The following is a 10,450-nucleotide window of genomic DNA, read 5'->3' as shown; positions in this document are numbered from 1 at the left end:
CGGATTGTTTTTCAAACATGTTTCACACCTCTGGGTAACTTGTTTCACTGTAGTATATAAATTTCACAGAATCACAGAATCACTAAGGTTGGAAAGGACCTTCAAGATCATCAAGTCCAACCATTAATCCAGAGCCACCATGTCCCCTAAACCATGTTCTGAAGCGCCACATCCACATGTTTTTTTGAATGCTTCCAGAGATGGTGACTCCACCACCTCCCTGGGCAGCCTGTTCCAATGCTTGACGACTCTCTCGGTAAAGAAATTTTTCCTAATATCCAGTTGTTATAAATGATTTAGTCCCAAACAGGATTCCAATTCAAATTTACAATTTATTAAGCGAATAGAGGCAAGCAAACAGCGCTGGGTGCGCCGGGAGTCTCTGCTCCACCAAGACGCATGCGGTTCAGTTCCTGTTCCTGGTTTATATCCAGTCCGTTAATACATATTAATGAACAGGCGTGTCTTCTTCAGCGCATGCCCTCTTCTCCTGCTAGAGTCTTCTCGAATCTTCCTCGGCGTGCCCCCAGGATGACCCCAAACCTTACGCATGCACTTTCTTTACACAATACTATGCGGTCAGTGGTCAAACTGGTTTGAGCTGATATACCAGCAAAGTAGTTTAACTTTCTCCTGTAAAATACCCCTTTTTATGGTGCAGGAGAAATCCATGAAAGTACAGAAGATTACACTTCATCACACAAATCAGATAAACATATTTCACAATCCCCCATCTTTTTCTTTATAGTATTGATTCGTGTTTTCATTTCCAATTGAGTATAACCGAGTAGATTAATCTAGTAACAATCCCCCACATATCCTCAATACAACTATCCCCATTTTAGTAAGCCAATCACCACCCATAAAATCTCCCCAAAATCCTATTCCATTCCAAGTTTGTCTCTCAGGAGGCCATTCGTTCTCCCTAATTTATGGGTAACAGGAAAAAACTAGGTTTTATTGTTGATTACAGTTATGCACTGTACAACTAGAAAAGGTCCTCACTTTTTCCATTTTTCTAGGGTAAACCCCAGCTGGACTTGTTCCAATATTGACTACAGTTATTTGCCATAGTCAGAGTCCAAGGAACTCACCCCCAAGTAGAACTAGAAGAGGTCCGGTCAGGGCCATAGTGATCGGCGGTCACAGCCCGAAGGGGTTGCAGCCCTTGGCAGACCCTTTTTAAGCCGCAACACCAGTTCCCCTCCGGTCTTGCCCTCTTCTTTCCTTTAAGGGGGTGCTTTCTTAGTACCCAAATTAATTGAGCACTGCTTGTGAAGGCCAGAGCTTTGCTAGATCAGTGGTTTGTCCAGACCTGAGCAGTTGCCCGAGCCTGGCAATCCTCTTTATTTGCAAGGCTTTATGGCTACAGAAAACTGCCAGTTAGCCTGCAACACTAATCTTACAAATACACACCACCTTCTACACAAAGGACAAATTCTAGTTCCAGCTCCTTTTTCCTGTTCTTCTTTTGCCAACAACTCCTTCCGATGATACTCGTTTGGAGTACCCATTGTTGTTTCCTATTACCCTTTCCCATTGTTTTCCAAACTTGGGGATTACTTACATTCCTCTCCATAGCTTCCCATGGCCATCGTTCACCTTGATTTGTTCCACCACAAACATAACAATTAGTTATATTCAATGACTTTACAAATAGATTTTTAGCAACTGTGGGAATTTCATGTTTCACTCCTGTTTCATTACAGGAGTAGCCGCAATAAAATTCCCACAGCAATTTAGTCAGATGTGACCTTCCACTCCTTCACTGGACCTTTCACTCGCGACACATGTGTCCATCCTTTTTCAGCAGTTCTCACAGCTGTTTCTGTAGTTAATAAAACAAGGAAAGGTCCTTCCCAGAGGGGAGATAAGTTTCCTTCTTTCCATGTTTTTATCAGAATTTTATCTCCTGGTTCTAACTGATGAATTGCAAATCCTAAAGGTGGTGTTTGGGCCACCATCCCAATCTCTCTTAATTCTTTTAATCTTTTTCCAATGGTAATTATATATTGTTGGATAGTATGATCCTCAATTACATTGTTCCCCAGAGGCATTCCTTGAAAATAAGGCATGCCATATAACATTTCATATGGCGATAATCCAGTCTCACTGTATGGTTTCGTTCTTATGTTTAGAAGTGCCAATGGTAAACATTTCGTCCAGGGCATTTGCGTCTCAATCATTAATTTAGCCAATTGTTGTTTTATTGTTTGATTCATTCTTTCTACCTTCCCCGAGCTTTGTGGATGCCACGGAGTGTGGTATTCCCACTGTATACCTAATGATTGACATAATAGTTTTATTATTTTAGAAGTAAAATGTGTGCCCTGGTCAGAATCAATGTACTGGATTATCCCATATCTAGGTATCAAATGTTCCAATAAAATTTTTACCACCATCTGTGCCGTAGCTCGTGCTACAGGGTACGCTTCTACCCACTGTGTTAAATGATCTACTATTACCAATAAATATTTTATCCTCCCTACCTTAGGCAATTCAGTGAAATCGACTTGTACTTTCTCAAAAGGTCTGTAAGCTGTTTTTCTCCCTCCCGTGGCTGTTTGTCGAAACACTGTCTTATTTACCTTTTGACAGGTTAAGCAACCTTGTGTAATTTGCTTTGCTATTTCAAAAATTCCAATACCACCAAATTGTTTAAGAAAATGATCACTTAACGCTTTTGTACCCCAATGTGTCTGCGCATGCAAACGTTCTAATATTCGCCTGGTGTAGGCTTTTGGCAACATTTCTCGCCCATCAGGCAGTGTCCATTTTCCTTGTTCTAATTTAGCTCCTATTTCCTCCAATTTTGTTTGTTCTTCTGGCGTAAACTTCTTCTCTCTTTCCTCTCGTTCTTCTTTGCTGGTGTCCTCCTTTGTTTGTATTACATTAATTTTGGCAACTTTAGTCCTCAAGGCTGCTTCCTGGGCCTCTTTATCTGCTAAGTTATTTCCTCTAGTTCGGTAATCTAATCCCTTTTGGTGTCCCCTCACATGTACCACTGCTATCTCCTTTGGTTCTCTTAACACCTTCAAAATCTTTACTATTAATTCTTGATGTATTAAATTCCTCCCTTGAGTATTAATCAAACCTCTTTCTTCCCAAATTTTTCCAAAAGTGTGGACCACCCCATATGTGTATTTAGAATCTGTAAATATAGTCCCACTTCTTCCTTTTAATAATTCCAGGGCCCTACATAGGGCATACAGCTCACAAGCCTGAGCTGACCATGATGGACTCAGAGGTCCTGATTCCACAAGTTCCAAGTCCTTATTAATTACTGCATAACCCGATTTTCTCTTCCCTTCTACCACTCTGGAGGACCCATCTATAAACAGCGCTTCTCCATTTTCCAACTCAGCATCTCTTAAATCTGGTCTCACCTTTGTCTGGGTCTCAATTACCTCTAAACAGTTATGTTGTAATTCCTCTGATGGTTCTCCAAACAAAAATTGTGCTGGACTCTGAGCAGAAGTCACCCTCAGTTCTAAGTCAGGGGAGTCTATTAGTATTGCTTCATACTTTAGGATCCGGCTGTCCGTTAACCATTTTTCCGCTTTTTGTTGTAAAACATTTCTGACATTGTGTGGGGTATACACTTTCAAAGGAGCACTAAAGGTAATCTTCCTAACTTCCTCTATTAATAATGCTGTAGCAACCAAAGCTTGGAGACAAGCAGGCCATCCTCTGCTTACTGGATCAAGTAACTTAGAACAATACCCCACGGGTTTTTTGATTGCAGCCCAGTCTTGAGTAAGAACTCCATATGCTGTCTGGCTTGATGTATTCACAAAGAGATAGAAAGGTTTTTCTAGATCTGGGAGGCTCAATACAGGTGCTTGTATTAATGCCTTTTTTACTTCCTCAAATCTCTGATCATCTTCAATAAACCATTTAAGTTGGTTATTAGTTAATTTTTCATATAAGAATTTTACTTTATCACTATAATTTTCAAGCCATGGTCTACAATATCCTAATAATCCCAGTATTTGCCTAATTTCCGTTTTAGTTTGTGGGGGTCTTAAGGATAGAATCCCAGATACCCTATCAGGATCTAACTTCTTCCTTCCCTTACTCAGCCAATGTCCTAAGTATTTTACTTCTTGTTCTACAAACTGTAGCTTTGATCGGGACACCTTTAATCCCTTTTCCCCTAGAAAATTTAACAATTTAATGGTGGCTTTTCGGATCCCCTCTTCAGTTTCTCCTGCTACTAATAAATCGTCCACATACTGCAATAATTTTACCTCCTTAGGTATTGTGAAATCTTGTAGAATTTTTTCTAAAGTTTGTCCAAATAGATTTGGTGACTCTGTAAACCCTTGTGGTAACACAGTCCATCTTAATTGTTGTTTTCGTCCTGTTTCGGGGTCCTCCCACTCAAAGGCAAAATAATCTCTGGATCCCTCATCCAGAGGACAGGCCCAAAAAGCATCTTTCAAATCTATTACACTATACCAAGTATGTTTGGGAGATATATGACTCAATGAAGTATAAGGATTTGCCACCACAGGGAATTTAGTGATTGTTCGCTGATTTACAGCTCTTAAGTCCTGCACCATCCTGTATGACCCATCCGGTTTCTTTACAGGAAGAATGGGCGTGTTATGAGGTGACATACATAGTTCTAGGGTTCCTTTTTCCAAAAGTCTGTCAACTACAGGTTTTAATCCTTTTCGACCCTCCATAGGTATAGGGTATTGCTTGATTCTAATTGGGCGGTGCAGATCTATTATTTGAACCCTTATGGGGTCCATTTTTATCTTTCCAGTTTCCCCTTCCTTATACCACACTGAGGGGTTAATAGCTTCTTCATCCTCTTGTGTTAAAGTGTATAATTTAAACTGCAATTTGTCCCCTTGACTCTGAATGCTCAAGTTTAACTTCAAAATCAAATCCCTTCCTAATAAATTGTATCCCGCTTCAGGGAGCAAAAGTAAATCATTAAGACAAATTTTCTTTTCTGTTTCTACTTCTACATCTTTCAATATATTTACTTTAAAAGGCTCTCCTTTTGCTCCTACTACTGACACGTAACTCTTCCCTTTTTCTATTCCTTTTGGAAGTTTTTGAATGGTTGACTTTTCGGCCCCTGTATCCACTAAAAATAAAACTTCCTCTTTATGGGGACCAATTAATAATTTTATCAAGGGCTCTGTTGATGTTGAAGTCCCCAGAAGATAGAGCCCCCGACACCCCTAGTCTTCTTTGAACATCTTCTCATCTTGTTCCTGCTTACAGCAGTTCTTCTGAACATGTCCCCTCTTGTTACAGTAGTAACAGACGGGAATTGTAAATCTTTCTCGATAAGGCTGTCCCCGGGGTGTCTGCTCTATTCTTTTTTCCCTTTTCTCTCCAGGAGTCGTCTTATTTTTCTGACTTTCCCTTACTGCTGCTACAAAAATTTTTGCTTTTGCTTTTTGTTTTTCTTCGTCCCTCCTAACATAGACTTTCTGGGCTTCTCTAAGTAACTCCTCTAATCCTCTTTCTTGCCAATCTTCCAATTTTTCTAATTTCCTTCTTATATCCCCCCAGGATTTAGCTACAAATTGTGTTCTAAGGAGTGCGGTCCCAGCCACTGTATTCGGATCAATTCCAGAATACATTTGGAGGTTTTTCCTCAACCTCTCCAACCATTCTGTTGGAGATTCGTCTTTCCCTTGTTGTTCATTAAATGCTTTAGTAATGTTTTGCCCTCGGGGAACCGCTTCCCTTATTCCCTGTATGATTATCGTTCTCAAATCCCTCATATTTTGTCTTCCTTGGGGTTGTTGATGATCCCAGTGGGGATCCACATTTGGCCATTTCTGATCTCCCGGGGGTCCTGCCTGGTTCTGTCTTTCCCAAATTCTCATTCCAGCTTGTCTAATCATTCCCCTTTCCTCAACAGTGAATAGGATCCCTAAAATGGACTGTATTTCTTCCCAGGTATAAGTATTGGGGCCTAGGAATTGGTCCAATTTTTCAGCTACTCCGAGGGGATCATCTAATAGGGTCCCCATTTCTTTCTTGAAATTTCTTACATCTGTGGTATTTAATGGGACTGCCACAAACCCGATGCCTCCCTGATTGCCTCCGAGGGGTACTTCTCGTAAGGGATATAGAGAAGCTCCCTCAGATACAGCAGTCCTACTTCTCGTACATGCAGCCGGAGGTCGATCTAATTCCGGTGCTGTTGGTGGTGGAGATACTACGGCCACCGGAGGGGGAGCCGCCACCAGAGATGGATTATTAGAATATGGAGGCGGGAGGTTATCCAGTGGCTCCCATTTATCATCTTTTTCCTTTTCACTTTTCCCCTCTTCTTCTTCCTCAAACTTTTCATCTGTTTTTAATGTAAGTATTGAGGCTGGAAAAGAACGTAAAGTTCTGTCCCATAATCCTGCATAATCACTTTCCTCCTGACTAAAAGGTTCCTTTGAATTAACATATATATTTAAGGCCTGGCAGACCCAGTCTTCAAAAGATCCAAAAACAGGCCAAAAGACATGTGGTCTCAAAGGTTCTTTTGGCCATTCTACCATACAATATTGAACTAATTTTAATTTACTTTTTCCTTTTCTGGGGCCCCTATCATTCCAATTTTCAATCATTATTCCTAATGGACTCTCCGGAGGTATTTCTAGTAATTCGCTCCCTTTCTTCTGGTCCTGGGTTCTCGATTTCATCTGACCCATCTAGGAATTTTTACTGTGGCAATTCCTATAGCCCTTGGCTACCAGTAAGAGTGTCTTGCAGGGGGTTTAGGACCTATCACCCACCCACGAATCCTCTAAGAATTGCTTCGGTCCTTCACCGGCCAAGTTCTTCGCGGGAGATTGGAACCGCGGTTAGAAGACCTCCACAATCGCTTCGGAACTAGGTTCCGTCTCAGTCACACTCTTACACACACAGGCAACCGAATCCTACCCAACCGAACAGTATACACCTTAAATACTTACGACTCCGTCGTCTTCGTTCGGATCTTCGCGCGCAGAATTACGGGCAAAATAAACTGCTGTAGCCGGCAAGGGAGCTCATAAAAAATCAAATTCTTTGCTTGCCCCTATTCAGGTTCAGGATGGCGTTAGTCCCGACCCGACCGACCAGGAGGCACCAAAAGGTGGGGCGCCCCTCCTAGATCAAGTCAGAATTCAGGAACCAAGACCCTCCCGGAGGAGCCCCCAATTGTTATAAATGATTTAGTCCCAAACAGGATTCCAATTCAAATTTACAATTTATTAAGCGAATAGAGGCAAGCAAACAGCGCTGGGTGCGCCAGGAGTCTCTGCTCCACCAAGACACACGCGGTACAGTTCCTGTTCCTGGTTTATATCCTGTCCGTTAATACATATTCATGAATAGGCGTGTCTTCTTTGGCGCATGCCCTCTTCTCCTTCTAGAATCTTCTCGACTCTTCCTCAGCGTGATCCTGTTCGCCAATACATATTCATGAATAGGCGTGTCTTCTAATACATATTAATGAACAGGCGTGTCTTCTTCAGCGCATGCCCTCTTCTCCTGCTAGAGTCTTCTCGAATCTTCCTTGGCGTGCCCCCAGGATGACCCCAAACGTTATGCATGCACTTTCTTTACAGAATACTATGCGGTCAGTGGTCAAACTGGTTTGAGCTGATATACCAGCAAAATAGTTTAAATTTCTCCTGTAAAATACCCCTTTTTACGGTGCAGGAGAAATCCATGAAAGTACAGATTACACTTCATCACACGAATCAGATAAACATATTTCACACAGTCTAAACCTCCCCTGGCACAACCTGAGGCCATTTCCTCTCAGTCTTTCGCTAGTTATTTGGGAGAAGAGACCAACACCCTCATCACCACAACCCCCTTTCAGGTAGTTGTAGAGAGCAATAAGGTCTCCCCTCAGCCTCCTCTTCTCCAGACTAAACAACCCCAGTTCCCTCAGCCACTCCTCATAAGACTTGTGCTCCAGACCCCTCACCAGCTTCGTTGCCCTTCTCTGGACACGCTCGAGCACCTCAGCATCCTTCTTGTAGTGAGGGGCCCAAAAATGAACACAGTATTCAAGGTGTGGCCTCACCAGTGCCAAGGACAGGGGCACGATCACTTCCCTACTCCTGCTGGCCACACTATGCCTGATACAGGCCAGGACGCTGTTGGCCTTCTTGGCCACCTGGGCATGCTGCTGGCTCATATTCAGCCAGCTGTCAACCAGCACCCCCAGGTCCCTTTCTGCAGCTCTCCAGCCACTCCGCCCCAAGCCTGGAGTGTTGCATGGGGTTGTTGTGGCTGAAGTGCAGGACCCGGCACTTGGCCTTATTAAACCTCATACAGTTGACCTCTGCCCATTGATCCAGCCTGTCCAGATCCCTCTGTAGAGCCCTCCTACCCTCCAGCAGATCAACACTCCCACCCAACTTGGTGTCATCTGCAAACTTACTGAGGGAGCACTCGATCCCCTCATCCAGGTCATCAATAAAGATATTGAATAAGACTGGCCCCAGAACCGAGCCCTGGGGAACACCGCTTGTGACCATCCGCCAGCCGGATTTAACATCGTTCACCACAACTCTCTGGGCTCGGCCATCCAGCCAGTTCCTCACCCAGCGAAGAGTAAACCCGTCCAAGCCACGAGCTGCCAGTTTCTCCAGAAGAATGCTGTGGGAGACGCTGTCAAAGGCTTTACTAAAGTCCAGGTAGACAACACCCACAGCCTTTCCCTCATCCACTAGGCGGGTCACCTGGTCATAGAAGTAGGTCAGGTTGGTCAAGCAGGACCTGCCTTTTATGAACCCATGCTGGCTGGGCCTGAGCCCTTGGTTGTCCTGCACATGCCCTGTGAGCACTCTCAAGATGAACCGCTCCATGATCTTCCCCGGTACAGAGGTCAGGCTGACAGGCCTGTAGTTCCCAGGATCCTCCTTCCGGCCTTTCTTGTAGATGGGCATCACATTGGCAAGCCTCCAGACGTCTGGGACCTCCCCTGTTAACCACGACTGCTGATAAATGATGGAGAGTGGCTTGGCAAGCTCCTCCGCCAGCTCTCTCAGTACTCTCGGGTGGATCCCATCAGGTCCCATAGACTTGTGGGTGTCCAGGTGGTTTAACATGTCCTTAACTGCTTCCTCCTGGATTATGGGTGGGTTATTGTGCTCTCCATCCCCATCTTCCAGTTCAGGGGGCTGAATACCCTGCGGATACCTGGACTGGCTATTAAAGACTGAGGCAAAGAAGGCATTAAGTACCTCAGCCTTGTCCTCGTCCTTGGAGACAATGTTCCCCGCCATATCCAGTAGGGGATGGAGATGCTCCTTGCCTCTCTTTTTGTTGTTAATATATTTGTAGAAGCATTTTTTATTATCCTTTACAACTGTGGCCAGACTGAGCTCTAGCGGGGCTTTTGCCTTTCTAATTTTGTCCCTGCTTGACCTAACAAGATCCTTGTACTCTTCGTGAGTTGCCTTTCCCTTCTTCCAGAGGTGATAAACTCTTCTCTTTTCCCTCAGTCCCAGCAAAATCTCCCTGTTCAGCCAGGCCAGTCACCTTCCCCACCAGCTCTTCTTACGGCACATGGGGACCTCCTGCTCCTGCGCCTTTAAGATTTCCTTCCTGAAGACTGTCCAGCCTTCCTGGACCACTTTGTCCTTCAGGATTGTCTCCCAAGGGACTCAACCAGTGACCTGAACAGGCCGAAGTCTGCCCTCCGGAAGTCCATGGTAGCAGTTTTGCTGACCGCTCTCTTTACTTTGCTCACAACTGAGAATTCTATCATGTTGTGGCCGCTAAGCCTAAGACGGCCTCCGACCACCACATCTCTCACCAGTCCTCTCTTTGTAAACAGCAGGTCCAGCAAGGCACCTCCCCTGGTGGGCTCACTCACCAGCTGTGTCAGGAAGTTATCCTCCACACACTCCAGGAACCTCCTAGATTGTTTCTTCTCTGCCGTGTTATACTTCCAGCAGATGTCCGGTAGATTGAAGTCCCCCACAAGAACAAGGGCCAGCAAATGCGAGACTTCTGCCAGTCGCTTATAGAATGTCTCATCTGTCTCTTCGTCCTGGTTGGGTGGTCTGTAACAGACTCCCAGCAAGATATCTGCCTCATTGGCCTTCCCCCTCATCCTTACCCACAAGCACTCTACTTGGTCTTCACAATCATTGATTTCAATGCAATCAAAACACTCCCTAACATACAGAGCCACCCCACCACCTCTCCTTCCCTGCCTATCCCTTTGGAAGAGCTTATAGCCATCCATTGCAGCACTCCAGTCATGAGAAGCATCCCACCATGTTTCTGTGATGGCAACTACATCATAGCTGTCCCGCTGCACAATGGCTTCCAGCTCCTCCTGTTTGGTGCCCATGCTGCGTGCATTGGTGTAGATGCACTTGAGCTGGTCTATCGATTTCAACTCTGGCACGCCACCCCTAGGCTCAAGTCTAGTGAGCCTGGTTTTATCCCCTCCTCCCTCCAAATCTAGTTT

The sequence above is a fragment of the Phaethon aethereus genome, assembly GCF_964289735.1.
Source record: "Phaethon aethereus genome assembly, chromosome: W".
NCBI lineage: Eukaryota > Metazoa > Chordata > Aves > Phaethontiformes > Phaethontidae > Phaethon > Phaethon aethereus.
This window is presented reverse-complemented; position numbering follows the sequence as displayed.